Source organism: Cryptomeria japonica, chromosome 7, assembly GCF_030272615.1.
Source record: "Cryptomeria japonica chromosome 7, Sugi_1.0, whole genome shotgun sequence".
In the NCBI taxonomy this organism is placed as follows: Eukaryota; Viridiplantae; Streptophyta; class Pinopsida; order Cupressales; family Cupressaceae; genus Cryptomeria; species Cryptomeria japonica.
The window spans coordinates 811510814-811524723 of record NC_081411.1 but is presented as its reverse complement, the minus strand read 5'-3'; positions in this window follow the sequence as shown (position 1 = coordinate 811524723).

The window sequence follows — 13910 nt, the reverse complement described above, 5'->3', positions numbered from 1 at the left end:
TGAACACTACCATCAAAACTATTCATCTCATAGGCTGTCAACTTGGCTATGATGGAGTCCAAGGATGCCTTAGACTTGTCTATTGATCTCAACTCCTGAATAGCAGCAACCCTTATTGCATAGACTGGCAACAGGGATCTCAGGACTTTACTGACCACAGTGGAATCTTCTATTTTGCCACCTGCACTCTTTATTTCTCCAACAACTATTTTGATTCTTATTCCATACTGCTGAATGGTCTCTCCTTCAACCATCCTCATGTCTTCAAATGCTCATCACCACCATAGATATTTTCAAGAGCATCCCATACTTCATTGGGATTTGCCTTGTCCTGACCATCAATAAACTCAATATCAGATAGACTACTGATGAGGGCTTCCATGACTTGCCCATTTTCTTGTATCTCTCTCTTTTGGTCATCAGTGAGAGTACCGATAGGAACAACATATATATTTTCAACTTAACTCCAATGTTGAACACCCATACTTTTGATGAATATCTTCATCCTGTCTTTCCATATACCAAAGTTTTCCCTATTGAACTTTGGACCTTCCCTCTTCATCATTTGGCTAGGATCTTTTCCTCAAGCAGTTAAGCTTACAACTTAGAGGACCTGGAGCGCTCTGATACCAATTGATAACACAATGATGAACCACTAGTACCAAACCGATACTGAGAGGGGGGGGTGAATCAGTACAGACACAAATACAGTCCAAAACTGGTTTGACAGCAAACACTCACAATGACTGATAAACAGAGATACCGGTAAAATAGAGTGTAGCTAGTAACATCTAGTATAGCTCAGTCAGTCAGGAACCGGTCACTCACTAAGCTTTTCTCTTAGCTCAAATACCACATTATCATAATATTCACATGCATGAACTAGTAGAGTTAACCATCAAATCTTCACAACAGTGAGTTCAATATGTTTTATAGACAGGCATAAAACATAGAGCCTTCATGTGCATAACAGATAAAACAAAGCATCACAAGACAAAAGCATTTAACATGACACACATTTTTTTCATGTGGAAACCCAACTGGGAAAAACCACGGTGGGGATGAATACCCACAAGCTGCTTTTTGAACTCTTTAGAAGTCCGCTCTGTTAGGAGCCTTGTCTGGTTAAGAACATTACAATAGGTTCTGGTAGGAACTGATCCTATTAGGGATCACCCGGTTAAGGGTTAAACCCAGTAGGGTCACCTTGTTAGAGGATTTTAAGAACTCAATAGCTGAAAGGATCTCCTAAGCTTCTCTAGATTCTCAGAACTCATTAGCTTCAAGTTACCCGGTTAAGACCACCCGATTTAAGGGATTTTGAATCAAGCTAGTTAAGGCTACCTTGTTAGGGGATTTTACAACTGTTGAAGTGGTTAGAGATCAATAGGTATTACAATGATCTGTTAATAGCACTTAATACTAATATAGATCCGTTTAGGCTCCTCTTTTCCTTCTGCACATTCACTTTGCAGGTATCTCTTCTCTCCTATGGTCTGGCAAGAATCTCGTATCACTTTGTTGGATACACACTCACAACTTTTGCCAACAACTTTAGACAGAAACCTAACATCGACCTTATAGGGAACATACAGGTTAGTAGCAAAAACCTTAAACCCTAAACTTGGTAAGTTGAGCAATTGAAACGGTTCGATCCTGACCGTTAAAACATACTGCATTAAATGTACCAGTCTTGAGTCAATCTCAAGACATTCTCCATCGTCCATTATCCACCATTTTCATGGTGGTTCATAACCCATCATGCATTATCACTATTTGACAGACTTCGCACATTCCCGAGGTAGATAGGAATAGTCTTCTTCATGCAAGATCCTTCATGCGCACAGAGCTTACGTGGCAACATGATCTGTCCTCCATCATAATGCTAACTCATCACACAAAGATCACCGATTGAGTCACACAGACTTGAGATACTCCAACCGGAAACCCTGAAGTGGAAGCTTCCTTACCAACCGGTAGTCATATAGTGCTTCCATGTGCTGGTTCCCATAATTGCATGCCAGTTCAATTTGAACAAATGTACTGCTTCACTTTGGTATATACTGGTTCACACATATGCCGGTACCTCTTTCTTCACTTATCTCATGTGCTAGTTCACACTATATCTCATATTGACATCAATGACAACATACAATATCGTTATGTCTTCATGCCAGTTTACATAAGGCTCATGCCGGTTCACATAATGCCAATAGGAACCTACCTTGGGAAGTTGAGTCATTCTTCTTGACTCCATAACTTGCACTAAGAAGTCATGTGAGTGTGTGGACAAGTCTGTTTGAGCAACATTTTCACATTTTGAGTTTCATCGACCCGTTTTTCTCGCACACATTTATGGTGCCCATCGTGGGGCTCAACCCCATTAATCAAATCGGTTTTTGAATCTAACCACTTTTGCAAGTACGTGGGAAATAGGAATCGACACGTGGGGAATATCCCTTAGCACATTTGGTTAACATTCCAGTGCATCCGGCTCACTGTTCAGTGCATGGGACTCATTTCCTAGCGTGTGCAGACCATCACTTAGTGCATAGACTTTTTAACATTTTTCTTGTAGGTCTCAACATGGGAACTTAACAAAGAAGCACATTCGGAAAACAATTCAGCGCATCAGGTCTGTCCGATAGTGCATCTCGGTTATCCTATAGCACATACAGTCTTTTTTGTAGTGCATCACAGACAAAAAGAAAAAAATAATTTGTAGCCGAGATTAAATCTAGACTTGTATAAGTCCACAAAAGCCAAGGTTTTTCTAATTGTTTCGATTGGTACTTTGTAGGATTTTTGACAGTTTCTTGTAGGTGGACCTTAGTTTTAGTCTAAGGATTACAATAGTTTAAATTTTTACTAACTTAGTTAAAGCTAGTTAAAAATTTAGATTCTTTAATTCTTGTTGGATAAAATTGAACTCACCTTATTTTGGGCAAATAAAAAGAACCACAAAAACATCTTTCTTTCTTTTTCTAGGAGAATTTTTTTTCACTTTGGGCTATAAAAAGAACAAGACAAATCTTTTTATTGTTGCAAACAAAGGGGTTTAAAAAGAACTTCACCATCCTTTGGTGCATAAAAGGATCCACTTCAAATTTTTGCAAAGTAAAAGAATCACACATGTCCAAGTTCGTTCACAGTTAAAGAGGGAAGATCTTCCCCTTTTGATCGATTTCTTTTGTTGACCAAAAATCGAATTTGCTTTGTTGACCAAGCTATTTTCCTAGATCAGAAAATCATTGCTTTGAAGGGATAAAATAAACACCATGTTTTTGTGGAGCAACATCTCCATATAGATTTTAACGAATTGTTACAATGAAAAGTTAAAAAGAACACTTGTTTTCTTTGCTATGAAAGTGGAAGGAATATGCTCTCCCCTTAACTGGGTGATCAGAAAACCAAACCACTCTTACGCTTTCAGTGTTTATTGCATTAAATCCTTTAGCAGGCCTACCTTCCTGAGGGGTTGAAAAACTCTTAAAGTCATTCTTTGGTTGGTGTGAAGGGAACGACCTAAGTGGGAAACGACTTTGACGCCAAGTGTTCCAACCCACTATAATCAAAGTAGAAAGTGGCAAAAGTCCTTTTCAATGGTTGTGCGCAACAATTAGCCTTCCCCCAGTATCCTTGAGATATGTAAAGCCTTTGTTCTAAAGGCTGGGAAGCTTCCTGAGGGAGTTTATCACTGACGGCCGAATAGGAAGCCTGATTATGAACTTTAGCATAGAAACTTTGAGCCGAGTTAGTATCCAGACATTTCTAATATCATAGTGCAAGGTTGGGGAAGAATTCACCCCCAAGATTGCTCACCATATATCTCCCAAGATAACTACTCAATTGTGAAGCAATTCACTTTGGGTTAATTTCTGGCAAAAGGCAAAAAAATGGGCGCCCCCTAGGGGGTGACAAGGCTGTTTGAGCTGATGGAGTATCGAGACTAGTGGGCTATGATATTACTTATGATCCTTGAATAAAGAGTCTGACTAAATTGTATGTTGTTGTATCTAAACTCGTTAAAACATTGGGGATTTGAACACATCCTCGCAGAACATACACTTATTGTTTAGAGTAAGCAAAATGGTTGTGTCTTTTATGTCATGCTTTCATTTATTACTTTAGAAAATGATGCATCATCATTGAAAATAAAGTTCTTAAATTGGAGAAAAACAACCAAGTCAAACTATCAGGACAGTTTAGCACATAAGAGAAACTTCTTAGCACATGGAAACTATCTTGTAGCACACTCGAACTTCACCTTAGTGCATTAAGTTTGAACTTTAGCACTTCATTAGAATCCAAAACTAGCAGTTTAAAAGTAGTGCTTTTCGAAAACATTCTAGCGTGTTGAAACTATAGCTTAGCGTATGGGGATCGAGAGTTACCACATAGAGACCAACAGTTAGCGCATTGCTAGCCCATATTAGCACTTAACTTTTTAGACCAAGAAAAATTCAAAGCAAACCAGTTAGCACGTCACAGAGGGCAGCTTAGCATGCGGAGTCTATTTTCTAGCACATTAAGGACTTTTTGTAGCACATTGCATTTATGTTCCAGCACGTGGCAAAAACAAAGAAAATAGGGGGCAAAACAGAGGCTATTTTTGAAAAATATGAAAACAATTTAGGAAGCTTTCCTTCCTTAACCTGAACTTCATCAAACAGAAAAGTAAAACAGAGTATCAAAACCTATTCTCAAAGAAAGTTCTCCATAAAACAAATTTGTCAAAATCTGAAAACTAGTCGCAAGATAAAACACATCTCTCCTATCAAAATTAGGAAACATCATCACAAGTATCAATAGGTCCTTCAATCAAAATGATTTCTATCCAAAAACACACTTGTTTTTAACACTGCAAGTTGTCAAATCGAGTTTCCATATCGGGAAAGCTCGTATTCTATATCATTTGACACGCTTTGTCATGAGGGGGCATCTAAACCTTCATTTGATAAAGTAAAAATTGAATTTCTAAAACAGGCTAATTAAATCCAAAACAAATCAAAGGAAACCATTGATTACTTGTGCATGACTAATCCTCATATTCTGAGAAGAAAGAGTATTTATCATAACACTAGGTTGAGGAAACAACAACCCAATTCTTTGAAACTTGTCAAATGAAATAAATTTGTATATACATCAATCGCCAGCTCTTCAAATCTCATTGAACATTCCTTCGTCATATCCACTTGTATCTTCAAGACAAAACCAACAAATTTGACAAGGAACCATTGAGGAGTAGAGCATTCTATCAAAAATCAGCATTCAGTCAACGCTTGAATCAAGGAGGAAAGATCAATCTGGCCTTATTCCCCAAAGAGTGCATCACTTACAACATACCCCAATTTGAACCACCAACCCCTAAACAAAACATCAAAGAGGAGTTTGTTCCTTTTGTCATAGAAAGCTTCTACTAGATGCCCATTGTTACTCGCTCTCAACGACACAAACAAAGCAAAATGCAACCAAAATCTATCATGAATCGAAGATTATCAAATCCTTTCAAGTGTCCAAATCTAGAGGACACCAAAATCTCTCAGGAACTCCTCCAAGAGTGCCAAGAAAGCACTTCATTTTATAAACTTGTGGAAAGACTCATGAAAAACGACAAAGAAAAATATCTACTCATGCTCACAAGCAAAGGAGTTAAACTCCCTGAAGACTTTGACACTGACATATTTAGAATAGGATCTTGACATTATGACTATCAAGAATGACAAAGAGAGGAGGAATCATGTGACCCTAAAAAAAACATACTTGAGCAAAATCTACCAAAATAGAATTTGTCCGACCAAAACATCCCTGAACAAAACATACCCCTCCACACACCATTTCAGCCTAGAAATAATGCAAGGGAAGAACTCTTCCCTCGGCAGGCAAATGCACCTTTGATTGCTCTCACTCAGCAAATGCAAATGTTGCAAGGACAAATGCAAGACATGCAACAAGGGACAACAGTACGGTACTCCTTGACTGAAATTTGTCCTTGTCCCTTTGACAGACGATTAAACATGGTGCCTTTTCCCCCAAACTTGGATATTCCCAAATTTGACAAATATGATGGGAAAAGCGATCCTCGTGATCATGTTCGGGAATTTTGTACCATGAGTCTTGAATTTCCCCATGATGACACCGATTTGATGAGGTTATTCCCAAGAAGCTTGGGAGGACAAACAATGGAATGGTTATCCAAAATTACACCTCCTGTCAGATCATTCAATGAATTAGTCAACAAATTCATAACTCAGTATTCCTATAACATTCAACATGCTATCACTATGCTAGATGTTTGTAATACCAAGCAGAAAAACAATAAAACATTCATGGTATTCCTTCAACGTTAGCGACGTATGGTTTCGAGATGTGCCCGAAAAGAAAAAGATGGAAATTTTCATCGACAACTTGAATAGTGAGATGAGTTACATACTCAAACTTCAATGCATACCATCTTTTGCCAAATTGATTGAAGATGGCATCCAAGTAGAGGAAGCATGTGTCAAGAAAGGAACATTGAAATTCTTCAAAGAAGGAACAAGTTCATCCAACTCAACAACCAAAACAACTTAGACAAATCCAGATTCTGGACCCAAAATAAAAATGAAGGATGAAACGAATCAAATGATGCAAAATCCAAGAAACCAGTGCTAGCATTATCAGGTAATCCTCAAGATACAAAAAATCCAAAAGGTGCTAACCAAGGCACTAACACTTATGTACCTAATACCAATCAAGATCATCTCAATACAAACAACGCCAACAATACCCAAAGCAATAACACCAATCAAGGACCTAATACAAACTCACAAGCTAACACCAACAACTTTCCAAAACACATCTACACACCACTAGGGAAATCCTTGGAGTCAGCATTCAGAGAACTCCTGGCAAACAAAATTATCTCCTTACCAACGATCAACAACTTTGAACCACAAATCAAACCACCTTGGTGGAATGACTCACACTTTTGTGATTTTCATCACAACAAAGGTCATCAAACAAATGATTGCATGAGACTGAAAAACATTGTTCAAGACATGATTGATAGAGGCGATTTAATAGTCGATGGTCTCAAGACAAATGGTGACCATGGAGCCTTTAAGAATCCTCTTCCCAACTACAACAAGGATGGAGCTTCAACCTCAAATGATACACATGGAGCTCATATCAATCATATATACAATAACACCATCAATCATATATCAGTCGAGGACAATCAAGTAAACGTCATCACAATCAAAGACAAGTGTGAACATTATTCCGTCAATATAATAACCAAAGCTCAAAAATATGTCTTGAAGGGGCATACGTCAACAACAAACACCATACCCAAAATTCAATATGATCTGTTCAGTCAACTGCACAAAACTCCTGCTCAAATATCTATACTGGAGTTGCTAAAACTTTTGCCAAAACACAAAGACATCTTGGAACAAGCACTATTGGAAACAAATGTACCTCAAGATCTGGATGTTGACAAATTCCAAGCCATGGTGGCTGCTATGACAGGGCCTCATAACCTTACCTTTTTTGAGTATGATAATATCTCATTGAGCCATCCACACAATACTCTACTCCACATTGAATTCTTGGTCTACAAGCATCGAGTCAAAAGAGTATTAATAGATGGAGGAGCTGGACTCAATATTTGTACCTTGAAACTTATCTGTGCATTAGGCTTCTCTGAGCAATCTATTGATCCATGCAAAAAGATCACTATCAAAGCATATGATAATGAAGAAAGATCATCTAAAGGAATAGTAATGTTGCCAATTCAAGTAGGACCAATACAAAAGGACACTATGTGCCAAGTCTTAGACATAGACCTCACGTATAATATCTTATTGGGTCAACCTTGGATACATGAAATGCAAGCAGTACCTTCTACTTATCATTAGTGTGTTAAGTTCCCCTGCAATGGATAGGAGATTTATATATCAGCAGATCATAACCCTTTTCAACATTGTAATGCTATGGGAGCAGCCCAAGATAGCTTGGTTCCACATAATAGAGAAAAACAAAGTTCCTCAAAACTAGATCTTTAGCAAGAAAAGTCTAAATCGCTATCTATGGATTTCAAGCAAAAAATGAAAATCAAAGAGAAAGGTATGGGAGAATACTCTTTGGAACCTTTGTGTTTAGCCAAATTACCAGCATCGCCTAAATCTCATGGATTACCTACAACATCAACACATCAAGCAACCCAGCCCATCACGAAGTTTGATGGCAAATTTATCCAACTAGGCACTCTAGCACATGAATCAGAGGAGAAAGACATCCTTAGTTGGCTATACAAGGATGAGGAAGAAGACAAAGTGGCTACTATATAAGTAGCTATACTAACACAACTGTATAGAAAAGGTTCCTTGATCATGCAACAAATGGGATAAAATGGAAAAGGACCTATCGACAAACGACAAGAAGGCGTCACAAAACCATTAGATCCTCCTTCACAATTCAGTAAAGACAAAATAGGATTGGGCTATGAACACACTCTACCACCAAGGAAGAAACCAAGTAAATACCAAAAACCTCAGTGGAAAGCAAAGAAGAAATACAAAGAGGACTCCTAGTAGGAGGCACTATTTGAGTCAGCAGAGACAATACACAAAGAACGTGAATATCAAGAATGAAAGCAACATCAAGGGAAGCCCATCAATCAAAAGAAGGAAGCATCTACTACCGAAGTACATCATGTTCAAGAACCAATGTCCAACAAAGAGGAATCTCTTCCTAATAACATCATTCCTCCTCAAGAAAAGACAGTATATGAACAAATGCAAAGAGTGGAAGCAGGGTCTGACATAGAATCAGAGAAAACAATCGGACTTGTATCAATCATCAAAGACCTATTTTCGCCCTACAACATAACCATCCATAGCACAGCCAGAATCTAGGATAATACCTCTGAAATTGATTCCAATGAATATGAATGGGGCAGCTGTTCCAATGTTATTGAAGATATTGCTGCAAATGACAGTCATACACCCATCTCTCAAGAAGAACATGACACTAAACCTAGACCACTTGAATTTGGTCCACAAAATATCTATGACACCAAAGAAAACAAGCAGCGACATTATGAGCAAGTCTACACAAAAGATGATACCATCGAAGACCTTGATGAAATCCTTAACTTCTTTAACACCCTAGCCAACCACGATGATACCTCCATCCTAACACTTACAATAGCTGAACTTGATCCACCTAATGATTCTTTACCACTTATCTTTCCTGACCTCATAGACTGGGATGAACCTGAAACTCATGACATACCAATTTTCCTGAATGATGAATTCATTATCCATTACTTATGTACCGTTAACCCAGAAATAGACTCTACCAATAAATAAAGTAACGACATTTGCAATCAGGGGAGTGCCAAGTCTCTCAGTCACAAAAATGAACAACATAAAAGATCTACTGCTGAAAACTAGTCAATGGCAGCAATAGATCACAAAAAAGTAAAAATAAAGGATGCATCTGAGAGTGAAAACATTTTTTAAGGCACCTAAATATGGGAGAATTGACACTCTTCTTGAACATTATCAAGAATGATCACCCATATTGATTGAGCCCACTCAATCAATCAATATTGGTACAACAGAAGCAACCAAAAACATATACCTTGCAGAATCTTTGACAAAGGAAGAAAAATCAGAGTTTATCCAAATTTTCAAAGAAAAGCAAATCAATTTTGCTTGGTCATATGAAGATATGTTCGGGATTGATCCACAATTAATCATGCATTACTCGTCAATTTCTCCAGGAGCTGAGCCAGTCAAGCAAAAACTAAGAAAGATGAATCCACATGTAGCACTCATGGTCAAAGTTGAACTGAAGAAACTATTAAATGTTTTGACCTATCGACTATGCTAAATAGATTTCCAACATTGTACCAGTTTCCAAACTAGATGGTAGTATCAGAATATGCACTGATTTTAGAGATGTCAATAAAGCTTGTCCAAAGGATGACTTTCCTTTGCCCAGTATCGACATAATTGTAGACCTCACAGCAGGCCATGCAATGCTATCACTAATGGATGGTTTTAGAGGCTATAATCAAATCAAGATAGCTCCAGAGGATCAAGATAGAACGAAATTCACCTGTCCTTGGGGAACATACTTTTGGAATGTCATGCCTTTTGGCTTAAATAATGTTGGGGCAACTTATCAATGAACAATGACAACATTCTTTCATGACATGATGCATACCTTCATGGAGGACTATGTGGATGATTTACTAGCTAAATCATTTAACCGGGTAGAACATCTAAGCATATTAGAAAAGATTTTTGACAGATTGGAGAAATTCCAAGTTAGGCTCAACCCTAAGAAGTGTGTCTTCGGGGTTACATCAGGCAAGTTACTAGGCTACATAGTTTCAACAAAGGGCATTGAAGTGGATCCAGCAAAGGTACAAGCCATAATAGAGATACCACCACCAAAGAACATCAGCCAACTCAGATCTCTACAAGGATGACTCTAGTCAATCAGGTGATTCATCGCTCAACTAGTAGATAAAAGTCTACCATTCAATCATTTGCTACATAAAAATGTACCATTCAGATGGGAAGCCAAATGTGCAAAATCATTCTATCAAATCAATCAATATCTAATTAACCCACCAGTTCTAGTACCACCAATAGCAGGAAAGCCACTCATTCTCTACATTTCAACAACAGATATATCACTAGGGGCATTATTGGCACAAGAATATCAACAAGGAAAGGAATGCGCTATCTATTACATCAACAAGACATTAAATGAATATGAACTCAACTATACATTCATTGAGAAGGCTTGTCTAATAGTGGTATTTGCCTCTCAAAAAATTTGGCATTACATGCTAGCTCACACAATTAAGCTAGTCGCAAAAATTGATCCTCTCAAATATTTACTCAGCAAAGAAGCTCTTATAGGTAGATTGGCTAAATGGGTCATGATTCTCAGTGAATTTCATATCCACTACACAGAGTGATGAGCTATCAAAGGACAAGCAATTGCAGATCAACTAACTAAAGCACCACTAATTGGAAAACAACCAATGGAGATCGAATTTCTGGACAGGGATGTTCTTGCTATTTACACCAAACAATGGACCCTATACTTTGATGGATCCTATACTCAACATGGATCAGGTGTTGGCATTCTATTCATCACTCCTGAAGGGCACACCATACCAAGAGCATATAGACTCATGTTTCCATGCACAAATAACATTGTTGAATATGAGGCACTGGTTATAGGCATCAAAATGGTCATAGAATGGAGAATCACATAATTAAAAGTCTATGGAGATTCACAACTAGTCATCAATCAAATCAACAATGACTATCAGACAAAGGATGACAAACTGCTACCGTACAAACGAATGGTGGATGATTTCAAACAATATTTTATACACATCACCTTCGAGCAAATACCAAGGTTGGACAAAACAACAACCGGTGCAATGGCTACTATCGCTTCACTACTACAAATTCCAGAGCAACAGAGTCATTACGAGTTTTTGGTAGAGAAATTGTTCTCCCCAGCCTATGACCATTCTGATTCCCATGTTAGCTATACCTTGACTGGTTCTGACTCTCCATTATACAGATCGATATATGACTATCTTAAAAGCAATATCCTACCCATTGACCTATCCCGAAACTAAAAATGCAACTTTATCTGGCAAGCTACCCATTATACTCTCACTATTGATACTTTGTACTGTCGAGGTCTAGATGGTACTCTTCTTCATTGTCTTGATCGTAATGAATCTGACTCCACTTTACAAGAGCTTCACGAAGGTATCTGTGGCACACATTCAAGTGGTCCTACTCTTGCTAAAAAACTTCTAAGAATGGGATATTACTAGCCGACAATGGAAAAAGAGTCTTATAATTTTGCAAAGAAGTGTCCTAAATGCCCAATCCATGGCAATCTTATACATGCACCAGCACAGAAACTACAACCATTCACAACATCTTGGCCCTTTTTCTAGTGGGGACTGGACTTAGTTGGCAAAATACATCCTTCATCTTCAAATGGACACAAGTTCATTATAACTGCAACAAAATATTTTACCAAATGGATTGAAGCGGTCCCCATGACCACAGTGATTGGGAAACAAATAGCATATTTTATCCTTAATTATCTAATTTGCAGATATAACATTCCAAGTTCCATAATCACAGATGATGGATGACCTTTCAAAAACTAAGATGTGCGAGAACTATGTGAAAATTTCAAAATCCAACATCGTTTCTCTACACCTTACTACCCACAGGGGAATGGTCAGGCAGAAGCATCCAACAAGACAATATTGAAAATCCTAAAGAAAACAGTGAATGATGTAGGTAAAAATTGGCATTTGTAACTCAATCCAGCACTTTGGGCATACAAAACTAGCATCCGCACACCTACGGGAGCTACATAATATTCATTTGTATATGGATCAAAGGCAATTTTACCCCTGGAGATAGAAATTCCATCTCTCAGAGTCCCTTTGAAAGGCCTAATTCCAAATGAAGAGTATCGAGTCAACCGACTGCAAGAGCTAGAACTTCTAGATGAAAGACACCAACATGCCTACACTCACCTCAAAGCATATCAGCAACACATGTGCAGAAGCTACAACCACAAAGTCATTCCCATAATTTTAAAAATTGGTGACCTAGTACTCAAGGAAAATCCTAGAAATTAGCAAGATTGAGAAAAGAAAGGGAAATTTGAACCTAACTGGTTAGGTCCCTATGTCATCATATCAGCCTATGGATCAGGTGCTTATCAGCTAACAACTTCAGAAGGAGATGTGCTCGACGAACCAACTAACAACATCCATCTGAAGAAATACTACACTTGAGCAGTCTAATGCATCAAAAAATAAAAAAATATCAAAAATCAAGAAAAAGCAAATAAAAAGGTACAATAAAAGCAATTAGTGAAAACCTGACAATAGGCACTAGTGTGAGAGGAAATCTCCTCTATCTATATATCTTTACTACAAAACCGTTATATCCACAATCAAGCACTATCGGCCATCGCCCGACATTTTATTGCATTATCCAGGACATACTTAGCGTAGTCACTATCCTGGTTTATCCACATATCTTTTCATCACATCTCACCATGGCTTGGTAATCACTGTACATATCCGCATTAAGAGGAAAACTCAACTAGGGGCAGCATTGATCAAAACTTGCAATACATTCAGAACATCAAAACCAACAACAAACTTAGACAATCATATCCAACAAACAAATCAACAATCACAAAACCAAACATTGATCACTTAAAGGATTCACAAAACATGATGGATGATTTTCTGAAGTATCAAATTTTTGCATCTTGCATGAAGTTTTGACTATTTTGCACTTAAACTTTTTGAACTATTGGATCCTCTACATTTTCTCAACAATGCATCAAGCTCGAGAAAGTCATGGGGACTCCAATATATTTTTTAGTTTTTTGTCTGTGAGGTGATCACTTGTATTGTGCAAATACTTGTCTCGAGACGTTATTCATGGTATATCACTGAAGACATGATTCCACTTTGCGCATACAAATGGTTTAATCTTGTTTGTTTATACGGAATCCACACTCAAGTCATCCAGGTTCAATTATACCTTAATGCTTGTGCTATCTTGCAAAATAAAAAATCATGTAAATTTTTCTCAGGTCATTATGGTTCAATTATATCATTATGCTTGTATATATTTTCAACATATCCCAACCAAATCAATGCTCAATGATGATACCTACAAAGAAAGCAAAAACATGTGACTATACAGGGATGACAAATGCAACATGAGGATGGTCCAATTAGTTGCATGTCATGTTACAATTAGTTGCATATCATATTATAATTAGTTGCATATCATTTTAAAATTAGTTGCATATCATGTTACAATTAGTTGCAT